The sequence below is a fragment of the Narcine bancroftii genome, chromosome 7 (assembly GCF_036971445.1).
Source record: "Narcine bancroftii isolate sNarBan1 chromosome 7, sNarBan1.hap1, whole genome shotgun sequence".
Classification (NCBI taxonomy): Eukaryota; Metazoa; Chordata; class Chondrichthyes; order Torpediniformes; family Narcinidae; genus Narcine; species Narcine bancroftii.
Genome location: NC_091475.1, coordinates 803336 through 815885, shown reverse-complemented (window position 1 = coordinate 815885; position 12550 = coordinate 803336). Strand labels below are relative to the sequence as shown.

At 39.3% G+C, this 12550-nt stretch overlaps 1 protein-coding gene across 4 annotated transcripts in view; it reads right to left on the bottom strand.

Annotated features, from left to right (window-relative positions):
- Window positions 1-12550, bottom strand: part of tbx15 (T-box transcription factor 15) — a 94155-nt gene that overhangs the window by 55214 nt on the left and 26391 nt on the right. The gene's annotated exons all lie outside the window — the stretch shown is intronic.

Below are 12550 nucleotides of genomic sequence, written 5' to 3'. Positions count from 1 at the left end.
CAGGACATAGCCAATAAGAACCTGAAAAATATGGAATAAAACATTATAAAAGTCTGAGTTAAAACCGTCCATCCAGCGCTGGTTAGCTCCATAAAAAATTCACCATCACCCACTGCTACAGCCAGTAATTATTAGGGAGGTCTCCAGTCAGAGATTGTTGCTCCAAAAGGAAGGAAGACCACGTTTTTTTTTTTTTTTTCTGAAGTAAGAAGATTGGAACTTAAGAACTAGGAGCAGAAGTCAGCCGTCCGGCCCATCAAGCCTGCTCTGCCACTCAATGAGATCACGGCTGATCTGGCCGTGGACTCTGCTCCACTTATCTGTCTCTCCCCATCAACCTTAATCCCCCTATCATGCAAAGGTCAATCTAATTGTGTCTTAAATATATTTGATGAGGCATCATCGACTGCTTCTTCAGCAGAGATTTTACAGAGTCAGTGCTTTTTTGGAGAAGCTGTTCCTCCCTATCCATTAAATCTACTGTGAAAATTATTACCTCTTCCTGAAGGTCAGGTTCCTTCAATATCAATGAAGATTTCTTTTTAACAGACACACAGCACAGTAACAGGCCCTTCTGGCCCTCGAGCCCGTGCCACCCAAATGCCCCAATTAACCTACAAACCAGTATGTTTTTGAAAGTTGGGGGTAAACTGGTGGAAACCAATGCAGACGTGGGGAGAACATAGACACTCCTCACAGTCAGCGCCATATTCAAACCCACACAGGCATGGGGAGAATGTAGACACTGCCTACAGTCAGCGCCATATTTAAATCCTCACAGATGTGGAGAGAACGTAGACATTCCATACAGTCACCACCACATTGGAACCCACACAGACGTGGGGAGAACGTAAAAACTCTTCACAGTCACCACCATATTTGAACCCACACAGATGTGGGGAAAACGTAGATACTGCCTACAGTCAGCGCCATATTGCCTCCAAATCTTCAGCCATCCTATATTATACCAAAGTTTGAACCAATCTTCCTAAGCCCTGCTATTCTGCTAAATCATCACCACTTAGAAATATATTTTTGAAGAAGTATACTTTGCCTTGACCTGTTACTCTCCTCCTACCCTTCCCAATTTTGTTAAGTTAAAGGTGCAAATTGTGCAAGTTACTGTATAAAGTTCCATAATGTAATTGAGCCACAGAATAGAGAAACAGGCCCTTTGACCAACTTGTCCTTGCCAACTTGTTGGCTCACTGAGCTCATCCCATGGCCTACATTTGGCCCATGTCTAAGCCCCACATCATTGTATAATTATCTACAGAGTCACCCCCATACTTCTTCACCCCAGGACCACTGTCCCAGCTTAACAAGTCGATAAACCTTTTTACGACAGTTGATTATTCATCTCCTGCTACTTTATAGTGTGAAACTGCACAAACATGACTCTGGTACATTTTGAGATTTATGTCTCCACTAATAATAAGTTCGGCGGGCAGCAACCTCCTTTGAAGAAGACCGCAGAGCCCACCTCACTGACAAAAGACAAAGAAGGAAAAACCCAACACCCAATCCCAACCCACCAATTTTCCCCTGCAACCGCTGCAACCGTGTCTGACTTGTCAGCCACAAACGAGCCTGCAGCTGACGTGGACATTTTACTCCTCCATAAATCTTCGTCCACGAAGCCAAGCCAAAGAAAGAATAATAATTTCTTACAAAATTATATATTCTGTATTTAATTTCAGGCGCGCCAAACTGTGATGCTCAGCTGAGTTTGATCTCTACTCTGAACACTATGAAAATATCAAGGAAGGTCTTCTTTTTAAGCAGTTAATATTATCATATAATAGTCATCAAGTCGACTATATTTATCGTTCATCCCCTGCTCACACAGTGGACGAGATCACGTTTCTCCTGGATCTGTGCTGTACTGTTCGATCATTCTATTGGCATTGTTTAGTAGTTCTGAAGAATAATCAAATTATCATCAGGTATAAAGCATCTCTTCCAATGTACTTTTCTTGTTATAAAATTCATTTACACTCTCCAGAACAACAGATTCAATTCAGCTGGAGGTCCATCGTGGAATTTTCCTTGGGAATGCACAAGATAATTTAGATGCTAGCACGAGGTAAGTCGAAATCTGTTAATTTTCACTCGGGCATTAAATGAGGGTTTAACTGGTAATACGGTTTTCAGTTTTGAACAGTACTGGATCACAGGCACTTACTACCACACAGGCAATGTTTGTCCACTATGTCACGGAGGGATGCTTCAGTACCCAGGATGACAAAGGTATTTGATTTTGTGACAAAATTAATAATTCCCAAAGCAGGCAATTCTAATTTAAAAGCAAAAATTTCAGATGCTGAAAAGATGAAATAAATATAGAAAATGATGGAATTACTCACTGCTTAAAGCACCTCCATTCAATCCACAGGAGTGACACTAAGTTTCCACTTTGCTGCCTCTTTAATTCTCTCTCTCACACCCACTCCAACCTCTCATTCTTTGAGACCTTAAGCTCAGGTGAAAGCACCTCATCTTCAGGCTGAACACTTTACAGTGCTTAGAACTTGACATGTACAACTTTAGAAAACGATCTTTCATGGTTTGTATCAGAATTAGCAAGTTAACCAAGTCTTCCAACATGTGCTATTTGACTTGTCGATATTTCCAACTGTGGTACTTTGCATGTTACAGTTGGAACATTTTTATCTCTCTTCTTCATTCTTTTTCTTCTGCTGCTAAGCAAACCTTCTCCAGACAGATTATTTTGTGAGGGAAAAGCACAAATTTGCCCTCTCCTATCTGGCACCAACACTACTCATATAATTGAGGCTTATTTGGTCTTTATCTTACAGACACTCTATTTCTCCTAAGACCTCTCTGACTGTCTGCAACTCAAAGCGTGTTTGATTTTTAGAAACAAAAGGAACTGCTGATGCTCAGTTCAGGGGAAAAAAAACTGCCGGAGAAACTCAACCAGTCGAGCAGCTTCTGTGAGGAGGGGAGGAAAGTATTGACTTTTCATTGAGACGACTCCTTTCCCACCCCAGATAATGTCTGATTTTTAACTACTAATTCTGATTCAAGTTTCCCACCTGAAACACTAATTTGTTTCTTTCTTCATGGTGCCTGAAGTGTATTTTCAGGACTTTTCTGAAATGATTATTTATACCCTAATATCCATTTACATCCTGGTGTCCCTTTTCCCTTGTGCAAGTCGATCACGCTGGGACATCAAACATTTGAAAATAACTCTTTTTGCACAAAATAGTGTACAGAAAAACTATCAGTCCCAAAGTACGTTATGTTCCTGGATTGCGTTTATTGTGAACAGATTAAGAGACTCATGGCCGATGGTTTCATCAAATTGAATTATTTGAATCTGAGTCTATTTTGTAGGAAGCAAAAAGCAAATGCTTTAATCATGGAATGTAGCTATAACTTATGGACCACGGTTATCACGAATTAACATTTTATTTCTATCAATAGGGCACACTTGAAAATTAAAGTTACTTTCTATAAAATATTAACCTGGTAATGGTTGTGCAACACCTGTAAACAAATATTGAATAGAGAGGGTATCTGAGAACAGAGAGGCTGTACATTAGAAAAGGGTGTATCACAGAACAGAGAGAGTATAGCATTGAAAAAGAGGGTATTTCATACATCAGAGACGCAGCACCTGAAAACAGTGCAACTGTTAAATAGAATGTTGAGAATTGAGGTGTATGTTTAATTGTTTGATGACCAATTAAGCAGATTACAGGGCTATAACTATTTATTGGAACAATGTGGACCTTGCAAAGGAATAGTAGAAATGACCAAAAATCATGGTAGGTTATTTTACTCAGATTTTCTTAATCAGCTCACAATCCCTGCTTTTCCTGTATCTGTTGAAACGGTGGAAAAATGTCAGTGGCAATCAATGTTAGGTAGTAGATTCAGGAAAGACTACAGAATACTCTGAGCAATCAATTTGGCAGATATGACTGAAGAAACAGAGGATGTGAATGAAGAATTCACATCTTATACAAAATGAGAATTTGGTGTTCCTTGGAGATGTAATCCTAAGGACCAGTATGGACTTGCAGGGCCGACATGGCCTGTTTCCGTGCTGTAAATGGTTATATGGTAGAAATGTTCACAACTAGATAGGTGGGACAGGGACAGAAATTTGATAAGATGGGCATGAAATAGACATTGGAGCAGTTGGGAGTAGATCGAATCAAGGTCAGAAAATGCACAGAGATTCTTGGCTGCCGTTCCATCGAACAGAACAGCACATTACGGGCCATTCGGCCACAATGTTGTGCCGACCTATGTAAACCTATCCCACATCAATCCAATTCTTCCTTACCTCACATCTATAACCATTTGTCTTACAGTTACTTTTAATTTAACCACAGTTAAAGGTTGTAGGTTGGGAAATAGGAAAAAAATGTTGTTTTTTTTTGTTGCCAAAAGAATTTAAAAAGTGATAAATAGGAATAGGGTCACAATGACAAATAGAATGCTATGTAAAATAAACTATCAGACAACCCCACACTCAGACAAAAATGATAGAACTTAAATGCAGAACTATGGAATATTGCCACCATACGACATGGGTTCAACATTTCGTGCACAGGAAGTTAATATGATTTATCCAGAATCAGAATCAGGATTTATTGTCATGAACAAGACATGAAATTTTGGTGAAAGTGTAAACATTCATATTACAACCATCTTACAACAATAAATATAAAAATAATAAAAATTGTCGTCCAAGAAAAGTCAGGCAGAATCTGTGGTTCGTTGATCATTCAGGAATCTGGTGGCAGCGGGGAAGAAGCTGTCCTTGTGTTGCTGAGTGTTCGTCTTTGGGCTCCTGTACCTTTTCCCTGATGGTAACAGAGTGAAGAGGACCGTGGTGGGGGTCTTTGAGGATAGAGGCTGCTTTATTAAGACACCACCTCATGTAGATGTCCTCGAGGGAGTTAAGTCTGGTGCCTGTGATGTTGAAGGCCGAGTTAACAACCCTCTGGACTTTATTCTTGTCCTGAGAGTTGGCACCTCCATACCAGGCAGTGATGCAACCAGCCAGAATGCTCTCCATGATACACTTGTAGAAGTTTACATGAGTCTTCTGTGACATACCAAATCTCCTCAGACACCTCACAAAGTATAGCCGCTGGTGAGCCTTCTTTGTGATTGCATGGAGACTCCAGGACAGATCCTCAGAGATGTTGACGCCCAGGGATTTGAAGGTCTTGACCCTCTCCACTACTGAGTCCTTGATGAGGACTGGGTCATGTTGTATGTGTATTTTACTGTTCCAACCATAACTAACAACCTAAACAACATCTCATCAAACATTGACCTATTTATTATTTCAGATTAGCACTGCATGTTGGACAATCTGGCAATATGGAGACAGTGAGATCTCAAGGGAAGTGGCAGTGAGGAAGAGTTGAATGTCATTTGCATACCAATGGAACCTGACACCAAGTTCAGGGATGATGTCAATAAGTGACAGCTATCATGGAGGAAAAGAGGAACTTTGTATCTGGGCCACATGGTCAAATTTAATGAGAATTATTTTAAATGGCTGAGCAAAGAAAACAATCTGAAAATATTAGGGTGACGTGGTTAGTGTAGCGGTTACCACACCACCAATACAGTTCTAGAGACCCGGTTCCAATGCAGCGCTGTCTGTGAGGAATAGGTACGTTCTACCCATGTCCACATGGGTTTCCTCTGCTTTCTTCCCACATTCCAAAAGCGAACGTACATGGTTAGAAAGTTAAGTGGTCACATGGTGTAATTGGGTGGTGGGGGCTTGTGGGCTGTATCTCTGAAAATAAAACTAAATATTGTATTTTTGTAAAATTAATTATAATTTTAAGAATATATTATATTTTATGATGTTAAATTACATTAATAATACATTGCTTGTGGTATAGTTTCCATAATTTACTGTTGACCTTTTCTCCTTCCTGTGAGCTCACAACTCTCGACTTATGCAATCAGGTTTTGCACTTTTATAATGTTTTTTCATACGAATTTGTTACATTCCAGTTAAAACAACCACATCCTGCAACAATAGAATGACTTTAAATGGTAAAATATCCTAAAGCAATTTATATTGCTTACTGATATATGTTACAGATCTGTTATCAAATGTTGTCACTGGGAGATTGATAGGTATCTAATTAGTCAGGGTATCAAGGGATATGGGGAAAAGACCAGAAATTGGAACTAGATGTGAGGACAGTTTAGCTCAGGATGGATTTGTGGAGCAGACTTGATGGGCTGAATGGCCTACTTCTGTTTCTTTATCTTGTGAGGTATCAGGTCTGATTGGTTGGTGTTACTAACAGAAACAGTTCTCAGGTGGAAATTCTAAAGCAGTGAATGGGTGGCCAGATGTGGAAAAGGGCAATTAAATCCTGGATAATCAAGAAAATTTGAGGAATGCAGTTATTTCTGACGGGGGAGGGAGGATGCAGTTCTCAGGCCAGAAGTGATTATAAAGATATGGTGTGATGAGGCCTGGGCCTGGGGAGGGCTCTAAAAACCAGGAAAAATGTCAAAATTGGAGCTCTTCTGAAGTGAATCAGAACAATAAGTGAAACATGAAAGTCTGGAGACATTGTAATCCAAAAAACTACTGGAGGAACTCAGCAGGTCTCACTACATCCATGGGAGGGAACGATATAGGACTGGCATTTCAGGCCTGAGTCAGTCTTCAAGGTGTGAATATGAATTCAGGTGGTTGCCTGCTTTATAACTCATACTTCGAAGAAGAACTCAGGTCCGTAAAGTCACTGGTGTATCTTTACCCCCTGTGGACTGTTCACGACCTGCTGAGTTCCTTCAGCATTTCTGTGTTTTCAGAACAACACAAGGTGGGGAGTGAGTGTGTGGCCATGGCCGCAGAGTCTGTGTTGACTTCATTTTATTCTGGTTGGAATAAGATCAACAAGTTGAGAATGTGCTGGAATAGTGAAGACCCAATGTGACAAAGTCCCAAGAGGCAATTTCAGAAGCTGATCAGACAGGACCCAGGTCAGGGGGATAGCCGTGTGATGGAAATAACCAATCTTTGGATGTATGGTATATGGCTGTAGTTGCTCTTTAGATCAAAAAGGATATGAACAATTTATCCAGCCTCGGGCAGTTGTTAGGCACAATGTCTGGGTCTGAAGACAATTGCTTCCGAATCCCCAAGAATTAGTTGGAAGAGATTCCTGCTCATCCTAGGTGTTGAGCTGTCTGACAATATAAAAAGCATTTAAGGTGTCAAAAGAAGTGGAGATGAAGGAGATCTGAGTATTGAAGACTGACACTGAGATCATGGGCATGTTAATAAGGGGCAGGAGGTGGATGAGGAGAGCATTACCTATAGGCTATTTAACAACCATTTAATGGTTGCATTGTATTCCCAGACTAAATATATAAAGTATCAAACATCTGGCATGTACTAAATGAGCTGTAAAATCCTATTGAGATTTATACAGTGCCTGAGGCTCTTTCATTGCTTATGACATTTTCAGAGATATTCAATTGAATTACAATCCTGTAGCTCACTGACATGTATGTATTGCTCCACACCCATAATATCCCTCTATTTAAGTTATTTATACATCTAACAATCCACATCAAGCCCACAAATCTCAAAAGATATTGGCCTCCATTTTGTGTTCAGTTTCAAATTCAGTTCAGTACCTGATTGGGAAGTTGGTCCTGCTGGGTCTAAACCCCGCCCACTGTATTTGGATTCCTGACTTCCTAACGGGGAGACCTCAGGCCGTCTGGATCGGTTACAGCATCTTCAAGACCATCACACTGAGCACGGGGGCCCCCCCAAGACTGCGTGGTTAGTCCGCTGCTCTTCACACTGCTGACCCATGACTGTGCAGCTAAACACAGCTCAAACCACATCATCAAGTTTGCTGACGACAGACCGTGGTGGGCCTTATCAGTAGAGACGAAATGCAGACACTAACGGACTGGTGCAGAGCAAACAACCTGTGTCTGAATGTTAATAAAAGAAAAGAGATGGTTGTCGACTTCAGGAGGGCCTCGGTGGGGGGAGGGAGGGTGGGTCCACGCCTCACTGATCATTTACGATTGAGGTCATCAGGAATATCACTTGGTGGAGAATTCCTCCTGGTCCTTTAACACCAGCTCCACAGCCAAGAAAGCCCAGCAGCACCTTTACTTCCTGCGAAGGCTGAGGAAAGTTCATCTCCCACCTTCCATCCTCACTCCATTCTACAGAGGATGCATTGAGAGCATCCTGTGCAACTGTATCACCACCTTGGACCGCAAGCCCCTGCAGAGGATAGTGAAGTCAATGGAAAAGACCACTGGGGAACCTCTTCCTAGCATGAAGGACATCTACAACATTCGATGCAGGCGGAAAGCAATAAACATTGTGAAAGACTCCACACATCCCACATGTAAACTGTTCTCCCTTCTGCCATCTGGCAGGACCTTACATCCAGAGTGGGGAAACAGCTTTTTTCCTCAAGCCATCAGGCTCCTGAACTCCCATTACAGATGTGGGTAGTCCACCATGGGCTTTCAGTGTATACTTCTTCATACCTTAATATTTTAATTTGTTCACAGCTTTCCTAACATACATCTATGTAAATATGCTCCATGGTCCTGGAGAAAGGCTCTCTCATCCTACTGTGCGAGCATGGTATGTACGATAAATAAAGTTGGCTTGAAAATCATAGTGAATCACTGAACATTCATGACAAACAAATAAGAATAGAAAGTCCCATCAGCTGACTTCAAAAATTTTACAGAAAATAAAATAGGAATTTTATAGGATAGTTTAGAACAGAAAGTTCTAGAAATATTTCTGCCACTAAGCAGGTTTCTCTTTTCTTTTGAAAATCAATAACAAATACAGTGCTTGTCCGTAATTTTTCTACCTTTTCACACTGCCAAACTGCATGTAAAAAGGTTCCTCAAACATCTAAAACACTGATCAGAGCAGTTTGAATCAAGTCCGTGTAATTTATGTGCAGTATAATATAATTGATGTAAAAAATTAAATTGTACCATTTGATATCTGACATTAATTGTGTTGGTTACACTTTCATGACATAATTTGGACCCTACTTCTTCTTGAATTTGAATAGATCTTTTCTCTGTGTAGTCTCTTGCAATCTTATATACATATTAAAAATAAATCTTTTGACTAACGCATCAGTTATTAAATATTCAAATTGACTTTGTTCAGGTAATCAAAATTCAGTCCTAACTTTCTTTTTAAATATGATTTAAGTTGATAATAAGAAAAAAATAGTATTATCTGGTATATTATACTTATCTTTCAATTGGTCAAAAGTAAAAAAAAACAGAACCCAAAAGACCATCCTTTATCCTTTTTATTCCACAGTTATATCGAATATCAAAAAATGAATTATTAACTGTAAAAGGAATTAAAGGATTTGCTTTAATAACATGTGGCTATTTAGTAATTCTTCATTCCTCTTTCTACATGGATTCCATTCCATACTTAAAGTATATGTTTCAAAATTGGTGTATCTATTTTCCCTTTCAACAGTTCTTCATGCCATTTATACAAAATGTGTTAAGCAGGTTTCTCTTGATTATGCAGAAAAATGTTACAGAACTGCAGAGAAACACTGAAATCATTAACAGATACTTCCAGATTTCTACATTAAACCATACATGCATAGAAATCTCAAAGCTGTTGTCCATTCCCCGGTGTAGTGAGGGCAACTGTATTTAGTTTCTTTGTCATTACAACTCTACAAACCTGGCCACTTCTCCACTCATGTTTAAATTTCCTGTGGCATGAGAAGAGTTTTTTTTTTAAACGTTACAGGTTCGATTTTTTTTATTCCAAAGATTTCAATCAACACGGAATGGAAATGTTTATCATTCTGCAAGCTATAGAGAAAGAGTCTGTATTTTCCCCAGATGGAAGAGGCAGGAAATATTAAGCTGGAGGACGTTTCCACGTTTGACATTCTTGCGGCATTGGTGGAAACTCGCATCCTGGGTTCTGAATTGCTCATACGGTAGGAATGCTCAAATGAGTAAAGGGGGAAAAAAAATCAAAGAAAGCTGCTCCCCCCCAAAAAAATGGATCCAAGTTACCAACATCAACATTTATGTTCTCACTTTTGTCAGTGATTCCCCTGGATGTGAGGTGATGGAATAAAATATGACAAATTAAAATGTCAGAAACTGCATGAAACCAGCAGGCAGCAGCTCATTTCTTAAACTCTGTCATAATTTATGTTAGCTTAAGAAGGACGTATGTAGTATTGAATGGAGCAACTGGTTTGAGTCACAGATTCCTACGACATATGGCTTCCCTGCCCAAAATCCTTTCACAATTTCATTAGTTTTCATTCCAGCTGCCAGGTGGGATATAGCCTGAAGGGCAGAAACAAAGCTGCTGGAAGGTCCTGTTCACATTACATTATTTAAAAATCATCTTTGGGTTGAACAACAATGTGACCTCAGGATGTCATGGAAGCAATTTCCAATGTGAACAATACTCTGCCTTAGGACATGGAGCAAAAGTTGACTAAATTATCCAAGATCCAGTCAGTTCACTGTTCTGCTTTGTATTTGTGTTACCTATAATCTCTCTTGGAATCCAGAGGCATCTACTAATCCGTAGTGTACTGCACAAAAAGGAACTAAGAGATTCAAACAAGTACTGTAGGATTGAATTGTATTAATTATCATTTATTTCGGCAGAAAACCTTGAAGACAACTCTATGTTTTCATCATGGGTTTATCCCTCAACTGTTTTATCATTTCCCTCATTCTTCCCTGAACACAATATTGATTGAGGAGTAGTTCCACTGTTTATATGTACTGTGGACATTTTAACAAGTGAAGCTAGTAAATGAATTAATGAATGGCGTCAGGGGATATAATGAAAGGGGGCTTTGCATTTAAGCTCTTATTTTTGACCTGAATGTGGACATTACTGGTTAATGAATAGCAGCAGAAAGCATTACTAACTTTCCTCTTGCCTGCTCAGAAACTATATTAGATGTCAATTCTGAAGTTATTTGTTCCTTCAACTATAAACATTCTAGTTTCAAGTTTTTACATGTATAGCATTAAGTTAATTGTACAGAAGGAACAGTGTACAGTATACACATTTATGAAATAATTATTCGTCATTTATCAGGTAAGTTATAAAGCTGGGAGAAAAGGAATATGTCGTTTTTATTTTACTTAAATTCAGTTAAATAACACTGCTCTCATTTTAATCGAAACCAATGTAAACCTTCATTCAGTTGGTGGTTTTGTTATCCACAGAACAATGATGTCATCTTCAGATATTAAATGCCTACTATTTGTAACGACAATTAAAAGATATTTATTCAGAGGATGGCAGCAAAGTTAAGATTGTTATTAATTACCTCGATAAAATCATCGTGAGACAACTTCTTAACACAACTAGATTCACTGCTTAGCCATTTCAGAGCACAGACATCAGGTAGAATTCAAGTAAAAAAGAATTACTGAGAGATTTTCAGCACCCAAATTGCTTTACACCCAGAGAAATACTTCTGAAATAAATTAATTGATGCGATGGAGAAAATATAGCAACCAACAATGTGGATGTGACCAAATAAGCTATTTTTTTTTCCCTGCTGGATGATGTATAAATATTGACCAGGACAGCAAGGAAATGCCACTTGCTGCTGCTCGAAATAATGCCATGGAATCTTTTATTTGACAGAGCAGACCTTGCTTTAGTTCAATATCGCAACTGCAAATCAGCGCCTCCGACAGTGTTGCTCTATCTCAACTAAGGCTAGGTTTTTGACTCAGATCTATGGAATGGGTTCAACTTAGACCTTCTGAATCAGAAGCAAAAATGTTACCAAATGAGGACAGTTGACAGGATATGCAACCATAACATCGTCTGAGTCAGTAAGGATAAGAGCAGCAGCTTTTCATTATAACAGACACGAGTAATCTTTTAAATAACAATTTAACTCTTATTTATTCATTTGATTTCAAATTACATGTAGTTGCTTCTGTCAGTAAGACTAACATTCTCCTGCTTCAAGTGAACGGTGGATTACCATTCCTGTAACACGAACACAATGCTACCATACCCAAATAATGGATGCATTGGCTACACAAGATTTGAGGAAGCAAAATCACAAGTCAAATTTAAGAAAAACCTTCTCCATGTTTGAAGTCATGGAACGGGATGAGACCCAGGCTAAAGGTATGAGAGGGGAACTGCTACTCTCCATGAGCTGGGTCCACCTGACCTCCACGGAGCTGTCAAGGAGTTGTAACACAAGAGCAGTGCATTTTCAGGCTGAACACATGAAGCGTTGAGAGGTTGCAGGCTGTGAAAGTGGTTTAAAAGGAAACTATTTGAAAATGAAAAAAAATACGGAGAGAGGGATCAATGCCATTCCAATCAGTACAGAGAAGGTCTGGGGTTCCTTGAAAGCACAACCTGTAACTGCACAAAATGAGACTTTAAGCAACTTTTACACGAGTTCATTCCTCAACCTATGGATCCAGGAAACCATTTTGTGTGTGTATCATAAATTAATTATCCCTTTAT